The 12,360-nt window shown below is 43.2% G+C and overlaps 1 protein-coding gene across 3 annotated transcripts in view; it reads left to right on the top strand.

The window, feature by feature from the left end:
- PRDM1 (PR/SET domain 1) overlaps positions 1–12,360 on the top strand; it is a 102,214-nt gene that overhangs the window by 56,530 nt on the left and 33,324 nt on the right. The gene's annotated exons all lie outside the window — the stretch shown is intronic.

Here is a 12,360-nt window from a genome sequence, read left to right as displayed (position 1 = left end):
AGCTGGAGGTTTGATTAAATAGTAATTGTCTAGAAAAAGACAATAATTGAGTGTGACTGTTTCCTTTCAGGGGCCAGGCCCAGGTGGTGAAAGTTAAGTATTGTCCTTCAGATAAGGTCCTGAAAGCAGTTTTCCTGGATGTCCACCGAGCCCTTCTGCAAAATGTCCTTTCTGGGTGCTGAGCTGCAGACAGACAAAATCCAGGCCTTTTCGCAGGGCAGCAGCAGCTTTCGGGGATGTAGCGCTGGAGGATTTTATGGCTGCATTGCAGATACGAGCTGGCTCACCTCTTTGGCTGGAACTCTAACCCAGAGGCGCAGAGATCACAAGAGACAAATGTCTTGAATTAAGAAATGGGGTTGACATCTATAAAAGTCAGAGCACATCTAGTAGGCAACATGTGTAATAAGACTATAACATTATATCTAATAGGGAGATTGGAAAGCTGTCTAAAAAAACACAGCTTCTGTTCAGATCTGCGTGTTCAAAACCAGAATACCCCAGATTAACGCTTTTTGGGTCCCCCGTCCTCCCCCTTAATTTATTGATCTGAGTCCTATGGTCTTTTCTTAATAAAAATCAGTCTGTCTTTTTCAGTATGAGGTTAGTGACGATACTGGTAACTTTGCCTAGCTTTACTGGAGTCCGTAGTGAAGAAACACGTGTTTCTGTGAGGTTAACAATATTTTCCTCTAGATTTCTGTAAGGTTATTCTCTCTGAATGACCCTTTTGTGCTTCGTAATGTTAACACTTCTCACTTGTCTGGGACTTTGCATATTATGAATATCTAAGCATCATTTAATTAACCTTTGCAAGTGTCCAGGCAGCCATGAGATAGAGCCAGGCAGGAAATGCTTTTTCTGCCTTGTGAACGTTTCGATTTGCTACTTATTCTGAGTGGAACAGCCTCAAAACTTTGGGGGGTTTTTCATGGAGGAAAAGTGGAGGAGGAGAGAGCGTGAGAGACCAACTGGTCTGCTGCAAAGTGACCAAAAGTTACAGAGTGCTCCCTGGGGAAGGCAAAAGCTATCATTTCAGCCCTGTGTCCTGCCTGGTGAAGATTCGGGACTTGAGCCTTATGCCACCACATGCTGAATTAGGACCGTAATGGCTGGGCCAGAGTCAGGCCAGCTCTGCTGGGTGTCCTGGGGACAAGCACTCTGAGAGGCAGTCGCCATAGCCTGCTAGTGAGAGCAGCTCCCAAAAGCTTTGCTGGCTGTAGCTTGGAGCGTCTTTTCTTTTGTGCTCCAGGTAAGCGGTCTCACTGCAAGGTGAGGCTGAGCTCTCACCCAGCCAGAAATACCACTCGCTTGAAAAGTAGCACGCATATTCTGCCGGGAAGCCTGGGGTTTGGCCATTCTACATTTTCCAGGGGAAGCTGACCCCCTTGGGAAGGTAAGGGTAGTTGCTTCAAAGCCACAGCAGAAATTGATACCGTATTCAGTTTGAGAATTCGGATGTCTTGATTCTGTGGTTAAACCACTAGACCACACTCTTTCTGAAATAGGTAGGAATATTTGCATTTTTATATAAGGAAACTGAGGCACGGAGAGGGTACAAGGCGTGCCAGAAGCCACGTAAGAAGCCCATGGCAGAGCTAAGAACAGAACCCAGGTTTCCTGATACCAGCACCTGTGATTCAGCTACAGCACACTGCAAGGGCAGTACAGGAAGGAACAAAGAGATAAAAATTGAATTTCCTCTGAAAGTGAAGTTAGTGTTTTCGATTATATCCAGAGCAATGATAAAATCAGATTCATTGCTGCATCCCTATAATCTAATTTTTCTTTTCATTTACAGTTGGGTTTAACAATGAATATCGCTTTGGCACCTACCTCGGGAAACTGCTGGCCTTCTGCTAACCACAGATTAGTAGGCTAAAATGAGAGACTGCCCATTGAGAATATAATCCTGGTCTGCAGGGGGCACAGAGATTTCTTCACCTCTGGGAGGCAGCCTGTAGTTTAAAGTAACTAGACCCTGCAACTCCTCGTTTAGGTATGGCATGGCGTGCTGAAAATTAACATGAACTTTAAAGAGGGGGAGAGCGGTCTTTAGCTGACAAGAAGGGTGATGAGTTTGCTTGTGGCAATTCCAGATACGTAGAAAATACATATGAAATTTTAAAGGGTGTGTTAACCATGAATTCAGGAAAGCAAGTATTTTCCTGTCTTCCTTCGTTGCAAATATACTAGAAAAACAATATAATTCTGTCCACATTTATCAGTGTGTTTTAATAGAAAAAAATGGGGTCAGTAAGTCCTCTGAAAAGAGGCTAAAATGAAGGACGATTGAGAGTTCATCGCTCCCATATTTTGAGCCTGCGACTTCCAAAATCAAAGGCCTAGTAATCCTAATGGATTGACTTCCAAAATTCCTTGGATTTGTATTGCTGGACTTGTCTCTCTCCAGGGCTTAGCTGGATCCCTGCAGATAGATTTTCAGGTTTATATGCTGTAATTCCACTTAGTCCAGCTGTAAACTTGTGGTGGCTGAATTAATACGTTATAGTGAAAAAAAAAAAGGGGGGGGGGGTGAAGAGTATACCTACAAAACCTCTAGCTTGTATATCAAATCCCGAGGGGGGAAAACTGGGCATTTCAATTAGTGGGTTGTGTGGCCTGATTGAAGAACAGCGCCGTGGCTAACAAAGCTTTGTCTGTAGTATCAGCTTGCTCCTCATCCACCAGGACAAATAGAGTGGTTGGTCATTAACGGGCTAGCCATCGGGTAGGGGTTTTGTTCTTAAATGGGGGCTTTGTCTTATCCCTGCTGTTTAAGCCCCCTCCAAGCACTCCTCACCTGTCATATCTGTCATACATTTAATTCATCACGCTCTCTGGTCAAAAGCTACACTGATAGTATCAGAAGAAGAGGAGGGGGCTTCTTATAACTTTAGCGATCAAAGGAGATTACCAAGCAAATAAGATTTTAATGAAGACGGCAGGTTTGGAAAGGAGAATTTACTGCATTGCAAATTGCTAACACATAAAGGTTCATTTTATCTGTATAGTATTTGAAAGTGGAATCCCGAACTATTACAGAAAGAAGAGTGGATACATGTGGTGGTTCGTGGTTTTAATTAAGAACACAGAGGGAGGAGATGTAGGGGGGGGGAGAGCTCTTTTATTTCTCTTGTAAGGGTCAAATTTTTAATCTGTAAATATGATAAGCGTAGCAGACTGTGTTTAAACACAAGTTTGTTGCAGTGAAGACAAATACATCAAGCAATTTGCCACTGAACTGGTATTGTCAGGCCAATGCTCTCTGTTATTTGACCTAAGTTTCAAAATATCAATCACAATACTGAAATACACTTGTCCTCACTGCAACCACTGAAGAGGCAAAGCAGGCGGGCAGTCACCAGTCACAGGCGTGGACACCTGCATATTCCTGTGACTGTATATGACTGAGGCCAGAAATGCACCTTTTGTGTTGGCAGCAGGCGTTTTCCAGGAAGGCAGCCCTGTGCCGGGGGAGCGGGGAACACCGAACGCCCTCGCTTACAGGTTTGCACGGAAAAGCACGTGCTGCCCCGTGGTGCTTCGTCATGAAGTGCAAGCCTGCAGCACCCGCACCTCAATTCACAATTATTTTCTATTAAAGCTGCAGTCTTTCTGCAGAGGAATTATCCCATTTGGGACTGTCAGTCCAGAACACTTACTCCATTTTCTGATAAAGTGGAAACAACCAGTGGGGAATTATCTGTTGCAGTTCCTACTGCTACTGGCGTGCAGTAGTCAAGTGGTGCATGGCCAGTTGTTTGGAGATTGAATTAGCAGCAAAGATGCTCTACTAGAAGCATAAAGCAGTGCATCCGAGCGGTGTATAGAGCCAAACCTGCCCTGTTAGCAGCAGAACTAAGCGGCTTTATTTTTGCAGTTTTTCCTTGTGATGAAAAGAAAGCCTCTGTGATTGCTGAAGCCTTTGATAGAAGAAGGGGTGGTTGTATTATTAGCACGGATGTTAACATCTTTACTTAAAAGCCAGGGGGGAAGTGGCTGCCTAGCTTTCTTTAAATTGAATTAAAAACGTGGGGTCCGGGAAAGAGATCACAAAAACATGTCTGAGCTTGTCGGCTTTTACGGGTTTGGGTGGAAAACTCCAGTTCTCACTTTCCGCTGAGTAATACTGAGAGCTCATTATTTGTGTGGTTTTCAACGTGGCTATGAATTATGAATGATTTATTTAAGAAGTGATAAACTATGGGCCTGCCCTTCAGCTATGAGGAGGTCCCTACAGCTGATGTGTTTTACGTTCAGCGAGGAGATGGGCCTCAGCATCCTTCCAACATTGGAGCTAATTTCTTGTATTTTCAGTTGTATTTCAGCCAGTATCCATCCCTTCAGTTGCTTTTCTGTAGCCCCTAGGATCTCCTGATATGCAAGGCACAATGAACTAGTTTTATTGAAGGAGAGATGAAAAATCACATGCTGTCATCTGGTGACATGAGTTTAGCTGAACCAAAGTCAGACCCAGATTTATTTGCAAGCGAAGACAGGATATAGATACAGCCAGCACCAGTTTAGAAACTCTGCTTGAACCTTGCTTTGAGTAAGCATGTTAACAAACTGATTTGCTTGAATCAATAACGATAAAACCCGTGTATGAATAGGGCCTATATTTATCTTATATTGTGATGGGACAGTACGGCAGAGGCAGCTGCAGCAGGGCTCTCCCGGTGCTCACACCAGTTCAGTGGATGGGTGTTAGTGGCACTGGGAGTTGTTCTGCAAAACTCTGCCCTGTAAACAGGGTTGGCATGTGTGCCAGACGCAGACATTTGCATTTACTGTTGTTTTAAGGACCTCCATGTTTTTACTCAGCTGGAAACTGTTTTGTTGTTGGGTTTTTTTTTTCCCTTGGATTTTTTTTTCCCCTCTGTAAGTTAACGGGGGCACAGGCTAACTTACAATATTGTCTTTCCCTTCACAAATTAGAAACTCTGGGAAGGTGCATGGGTTACTTGAGGTATGGACCAACCATCTCGACTAATGTGTTCTGGTTATAGATCTTAAGAGGTATTTGCCAGGACCAAAGTACTTATGTAAAGAAGTGTTTTTTAAAATAACATAAGTCCACATGACAGCATATAAAAGTCAAACGACAGAGCAATTAACGAGTTACTGTTACAAAACTAACCTTTCAAATGAGCTCCTAAAATACTCTGTGGTTGGAGTTTCACTTAAGGAATTTACTTTTAAGCCACTTTCTCCAAGTTTAAATCTGTCTACAGAAAACTTCAAAACCTTTTTTTTTTAGGAAAAGAGAGGAAGAAAAATAGCATGCTTTTTTTCTGCATTAAAGTGAATGCTTTTGAAACATATCACCCCATACATGACTGGAATTTAAAAAAAAAAAAATTACCTTCAGAAACTGGACATCAGTTTTCTTCAACAGAACAAGAGCCACCGTGCCAACACTTAGAAATGCAACACATGAACTGCTCTTATAGCTCATACTTTATTCTCTGCATCAAAGCTCGGGGGGGGGGGGGGGAAGAAAAAACAGAGAGTGAGAGAGCGAAAGAGTCAAGCTCTTCAGAGCCTCTAATGACGCGTGCCAAACACGTGGAAGGTAAATCCCCTAATTCAGTCTATTCTTTCAGCATTCCCTGGCGGGTGGCCAAGCTAAATATTTCTGCTGGATAAAAAATGCACCCTCGTATGCGGCACTTTCTTAACAGGATGGCTCTCCGGCTTTAGCGGAGGGGGCTTCTCTGGGGGAAAGCCAACATGTGTGTTCTCTTATCTATTTATTTATTTTATTAAAAAGGGGCTTTATGGGCTGTGATTGGATTAACTTAGTGAACCCTGGAGGAAGAGGAAAAACAAATTGGGAAGCTGGTTTAGCACCCCCACCTTTTTGTCATCTTCTTTTGGGATTTCCTGGCTGGCTGCCACCTTGAGCCTGTTGAATGTTCTTTAGATCAATCAATTAAAAAGGCTTTAATATTTGGGTGATTGGAACGCAACATATGGGCTGCTGGTGCGGATGTCATGTGGTGCGTGGAGTTAATTGAAATGATTAATAGAGGTGTTAGTTTCTTCAAGACTAATTGAAGAAAGAATATAATTGGAAGCATGGTCTAACCATTATTGTTGAATTTTTTTAACATATTGTGTCCCTTAAACACTTTTACGTGTTTATAAGCATGCAGATGGATTTTGTTTAGATTTCTTCGACATGGTGATTTGCAAAATCATGTTTACTGTATATCCAAAAGTCAAATTTAGTTTTTATGTAACTTAATCTGAAAAAATATTTCCATGTGTCTTGTCTGTTTCAGTAACCAGCACACACACTGAATTTCTGGTACCTCTTTGTCTTTAGATCCTCGCTAGACTTAAACCAATTTGCCTACCCTCGCTGTTATCTGTGGGGTTACAGCATCCATCCTCAGAAACTGATGATGAGCGTCCGAAGGTCTGTTAGGGCACTCTTCTCTCTGTGCAGTGATTTGTGGTAATTTATGCTCTTCTGGTGTCCTATTTACTGCAAACATGCCAGGTATTTCAAGGAAATAGCATCTCAGTCTTATTGCCCCACACCTTGTCAGCTTGACCATATTTTTCAAAGGAATCCAGCTATCTATACATAGGACTGGCAAAAGCTTGGCTTTGACAGTCAGGAAGAAATGCGGAATGAGAGAAATTCAGAGGATTTAACTGAGATCAGATCTTTTGGCCTCTCCACCTTCTTTAAGAATAATACATAACTTTTTTCAGTAGTAGTAGTAGTAGTAGTAGTAGTCTGTGAATTTTTACCAAAATTGTTAAGCTATTGTGAAATACAAAGCAAAAGCTATGAACTGGCTGCAGAGGACATCTGGCAGCAAGGAGAGGTTACAAAGGATGTGTCTTCTGAAAGTCATCCTGCTGCTCAAGGTAGCTCTCAGGTTAGAAATGGGGAAACTGAGAAAACATGACAATCTCTTGTCTGTAGTCAGCAAGCACGGGCTGGCCGCCTGCGTGCTGCGCGAGGAAGAGCAGTGTCGCGTCCTGCTTGCTGCTGGGCTGTGGTTACGAGTGCCGTAGCAAACTTTCAGCTGGGGATTTCTTAAGACTGAAGATCATGGCTTAAATAACTTGTGAATCTGCTAGAGGGCAAGCGGTGAGCTTTGGGAGAAGAAAAGCAAGCAAGATGGTAATGGAGTGTTGATCCAAAAGGTAAGTCAGTTTGGATTTAAGACAGATAAGCTACATTTTGAAGCGCAGTATTTTCACACCAGCCTTCTTTTTGCCTGCTTTTGGTAATAGAGGAAAAGCTTATGCATAATTTTAATGTTCTGGAAGAGAACTGTCTTTCTGGAAAGAACACACAGATTTTCTCTATTGTTTTCCTTTCCGTGTGTGGTGCAGCTTATGTATTTGTGCATCTTTTTCAGTAGTCAGAAAGTTTATTCTGCAGCCCAGAATAAACTGAACAGAGAAGTGATAGATAAGTTTAGAGGGGGGGTGTTGTTGGTTAGAAGAAAAGAGTATAGGATGGTTTTAATATTTTAGAGTCTTCCCACACAGATTTCCAGTGATGCTTTGAAGACAACTGTGCGTCTGCAAAGACTTTGAGCCTCCCCGGAAGATGTGGCCTGTCTTGTGTACAGATCTGAGCAAAGCGTTTGTAGAAAGGAAGTGGCTGTCCTGTACTGGGGGCTGAGAGGAAGGGAAGACATTAGATCTGATTGCAAGCTTCCCTTACTCCCTGTTGCCTGATTTGTGTGCACGTAGTGCCAATAATTTTAGATGAGGGGTATGCCGGGACAGACTGGTGCAAATTAATCTTTCAAAAAAAATTTTTTTTTTATTATTATTTGGGTGACGAGATTAGTCACTTAAGGATCTGGTGTTATTAGAGCAAACTACTACAATTAGATCGTCACTTGTTTATTTTATAAATCTTAACAGTGGTGAAAAATAGCATCAGCATTTTTGTTGTCTCCATTGCCCTTTAGGATTTAGTATATGAAAAGGAGCACTTTATGTAAACTTGTTGGAACAGGAGCATCCTCTCTGTCTTTATCAAACCTTGCCATGTTGTATAATTAATACAATTCTAGTGCATTGGCCTGGGCCACTGAAAGAGGAATAGCAGGCCAAGGAAATAGGGTTTAAATCTATGCACATGATTTGTGTGTGATGGTAATATTTTCAGTCTCATACAAAGGAGAATGTTCAATAACATCCCCCTAAAATTAATCTCTGGAAACTGATCTCTAGTATATAAGCAGGGCTGGAAGCATCACCTGTTGCTCAGACAGGCAGACTATTTGCATTAGGAGTTCCCACTTTTAGGTGCTCATAAATCTACCAAATTCTAAATGTGTGGCTCAGTGTTTCTTACGTTTTACTTTCCTCAGGCTATATTTCTTCCCCAAAATCTATTCTGCTGTTTCCAAGAACTTGGCTATGTCAAAAATTGTGTTGCTACTATTAAGAGTGTGATGACTTTTCTTTTGAAAAGCAATCTCCACCATGACAGTCCTCATTTTTTGGAGCAGAAGTTTGAATGACAGGTTGAGCGGCCCGAGGAAGGACAGCGTCTGTGGCAGGGCAGGGTGGTGGCCGTTGTTGTCAGGGATGCTCAAACACCGTCTGTCTGCCAGGAGCACTTCCAGGTTCCTGGATCTGCACACGTGCTTCGTTTATGACGGGTCGCTGTCAGAACAAGACCAGGACACGCACCAGTCCTGTCCCCACCTCCATCCCTGACCCCCACGCCCAGGAGAATTGCTTTTGAGCTAGAAGCCAACCTAGACAACTGGCAGGGCAGCCCCCCCGGAGCTGTAGGAGGGCATCACGCTTGCTTCAGTGGGTGAACGCTGTTGGGTCTACAACTGAGCGCCTGAACTGAGAGCAGAAGAGCGCACGTTTGGTGCATGCTTTACTGCAAACCGTCCTGAGGCCAGAGTCGTCAAAAGGAGCTGTTTTCAAAAGCCTATGGACAAGAGCTGAACCTGGAGGGGATTATGAAGGCGGAGAGACGGACCGTGCCTGGAGGTCAGCAGTGTCAGGGAGGAGGGAAACTGAGAGTAAGGTTGGTACAAGACTGAGGGATTTATCTTTATGGGTTATTGTAGACGAAGACGAGCAAGCTCGGTGTTAAAAGCGGGTGGGATGTAAGCCAGCTCTGATCCAAAAGCTGCCTGACTGCATTAGCACAGTGCTAAGCCCAAGCTAATATATCCGGCTTCTCACCAGGGCTTATTAGCTCGGGCTCAGTGCCATACTAACATAGTCACAGGACTTCCAGTTGGCTTGACACCATGTCTGCTCAACGTGTGAACTGAGCTCACCGCTGCGTGCCTGCAGAGGAGCACCGGGAGATGCCCGGAGACTTGGCCGCACCAGGCTGCTCTTCGGGCCGTGGAGGCCGGGCGTGCTGGTCGGCGGGAAGGGGCACGTGGGGATGGAGAGTGTGTGCCATGTTTGCTTCGGTCAGGAGGGGAAGGAAGTGCAACGCAGATGCGGAACCAGGAGGGACTGAAACCAGCTTGATGAGAAGACTTGGCACGTGGAGCCTGGGTGTGGGAGTGGAAAATGGGAGTGACTGGAAAGGGAAACTACAAGAGGGGTCAGGAGGAACGAGGTGAGGACTTGCTGGGCAAGGAAACCAATCAGAAGTCTGAGACGAGGTCTGGAAGATGGGCTGAGACAGGAGGGGAGGAGAGGAGAGGAGAGGAGGAACAAACTCCACACCAAACCCGGCATGAAACCAAGACGCCTGAAAGCAGTCATGCCTCTGCTTCCAGCACGTCACCTGGGGAAATCCACCAGCAGAGGTGTCCTTCCTATCCCTTCCAGTGCTTGTGCTGACCTTGCCAAAAACAACTGTATAGTTGCTCTGAGCCAGGTCTGCTAGCTTCCCTGCAGAGGTCTGCCCGTGGCAGATCAGAATATCCCAGCTCTGCTGATGATCCGTGTGGGCATCAGTGTAATGCCATGTCATGGGATCTCTGCTTTTGCTATTGGCAGTTTCAAAAATCAGCACAAAAACTCTTGAAATACATTACTGAAATTGCAAACTCAAGTTCTCCAGAATTTAGGTTGTTTGCCTAACCCCAATTTGATCCCCTTATGCATTATGATACAGTCTTTAATTACTCATTTAATTACTGTTTTTTATGCTGGTTACTTGCCTCATTCAGGCATCAGACAAGCTTGCTAGGGGAGATGAATTGGGATGGTGTAATAAAATATTATCTTTAAAGACACCTCTTCTCCCCATCTCATTCGCTGCAGCGTAAGGAAGTAAAACAGCCATGGTAGGAAGAAGTGTTGCTCTTCTCAGGGCAGGCGAGCTCCGCTCTGAGGAGCCAGGTATTATTTCTGCCTGTGATTCTGAATAAGAGTCATGCCAGTTCACCTCAGCAAAGCCTTTTGCAGGTGGTCATTAATTTTGACATCTTCTTGGGTGCCCAGTGTGAAGCTCTGCAAAATACAGAGCCATCACAGATGCCAGGAAGATAAATGCTTTGAACATAGAAAGTAATACGACGTGGTGAGTAAATCGGCTGCTCTGCATCCCCAAATTAACGTACGCTTTTGATGTTAATGTCATTGTGTCTCCATACCCCTTCTGCAGAGCGAGAATAGCAATAATACCTTCATGAGCATACGGGGGAGGTATTGTGAAAATCAGATTAGTCATTATTTGATATTTGTGAGGCATTCAAGTGCTGCTGTTGTGATGAGCAAAGTGGAAAAATACAAGACAAAATTGGTTTGTCTTCCATTTGAATGGTCTGTCGTAAAAGTAAGGCACTGGGCTTTTCAAGGAGAAAGAAGAGAGAAAAAAATCTGGAAAAATGACTTTTTTAGTCAGCACTCTTCTTTCTAAACACTGAACAAGGAAGAGATCTGGTGGGAAAAAAAGATGGTGCATCCTATGCCAAGAGTGCAGAACTGAGTTTCTGTATGCAATTCTACACCTGGCATCTCCTACTATGTGAAAGAGTGCCTGATTTTGCACCATAATAGTCTCCGTTTACTCTCATTTTGGAGCGTTTGTCTCACTGCAAAGCGTGGCTTTTTATGTGAGGCTGTTGTCTTGCAAATCTGATGGTTCACTGTAGGTTTTTACAGAACTTTGACTCAGCTTCAGGGAAGGAGGAATGAAGAAGCAGAAGAGTGAACTTCTGGAAGCCAAAACCCTCCTTTCCCTGTGTTTGAGCAATCTGTGCTCTTATGAAACCTTTTGAAATCTCATTTGCTGATGTCTTTCTGACCCCAAAATTATTCTTGTGCAAATGTTGACACCCAGCAGAGATGAAATCATTGACTTAGGAAAACGTATGTAGCTTATCAGAAACTGCAGGATTCCAACCATACACTAGCAACACCAGCCTTTCTTTTTTCTTTTTTTTTTTTTAATTGTTTGTGGTTAGTTGGCAGATGGTATTGTGAATCAGGTTATACGTATCTGAAGGAGCAGAATGTTTTTTTCAGTTCATATGAACCTGAATCCATGTCACGTACCAAACTGGTTTTATTTTCGGGTCTTCCCTTCTGCTCATGAATTTTCTGTGTGCTTATGATTTTGATATGTTTACTAGTTTTATGTTGACAGTTTTAATTACACAGTCCCAGAGTGTGTAAGCAGAAGAAGAACCAGCTATCTTTTCCAACTGAATTCAAGCTGTGTGTAAATTTTCTGTGTGGGTTGGACCCATAGCTCTCTGAAATCAAAGAACATCAAAGCTTCTCCACTGACCACCAGAAATCAGTTAGTTCTCAATTGTTGTTTTTTGATTTGATTATTCTGACACTAAATTTCTTTGATTTGATTGCTGAAGGAAAGTGATCTGAAAGTGGGTGGGCAAACCATCCAAAAAATTTTTGAGGCTTTTGCCTCCTATATCGTGCCATTAGACACCAGGCAGGGCAAAAGGAACAATTACAGTCCATTTATTCATGGATGTCTGTAAAGCCAGAAGATGCATTTAAACTTGATTTTACATAGATTTTTTTAGGGTCACAAAGTAATTCCAAAAAGAAAAATATGTTTCTGTGGAGTTTGCTGTGCATAGGAGGAGGGAGCTGCCCTCTAATGAACGAGCGAAAAAAAATAGTCTCGTTGGTCCAAAAGCGACAATTTTGAGTTCTGCTGTTCAGACGTGAGTTTTCATTTTTGTGTTTTAAATTAAAGGTGTGGCTGAATGTTCATTATCCCTATGACAAAAGCAGTAAAAATAGGTGCAAAATGGCTCTTCTGCAATGTTGTAATTTACCTTTATTTTAAACTGGCTTACACATCTTAATACATTATGACAATCAGAATTATCAGGCCACCAGGCGGAGAGGAGTTTGTTTTGTTAATTGCTCTTGTTAAGCCTAATTACAGAACGGGGTGGAGTGGATGCA

This window comes from Harpia harpyja, chromosome 3 (genome assembly GCF_026419915.1).
Source record: "Harpia harpyja isolate bHarHar1 chromosome 3, bHarHar1 primary haplotype, whole genome shotgun sequence".
Taxonomy (NCBI): domain Eukaryota; kingdom Metazoa; phylum Chordata; class Aves; order Accipitriformes; family Accipitridae; genus Harpia; species Harpia harpyja.
The sequence above is the reverse complement of the archived record's forward strand: the minus strand, read 5'-3'. Positions and strand labels throughout refer to the sequence as shown.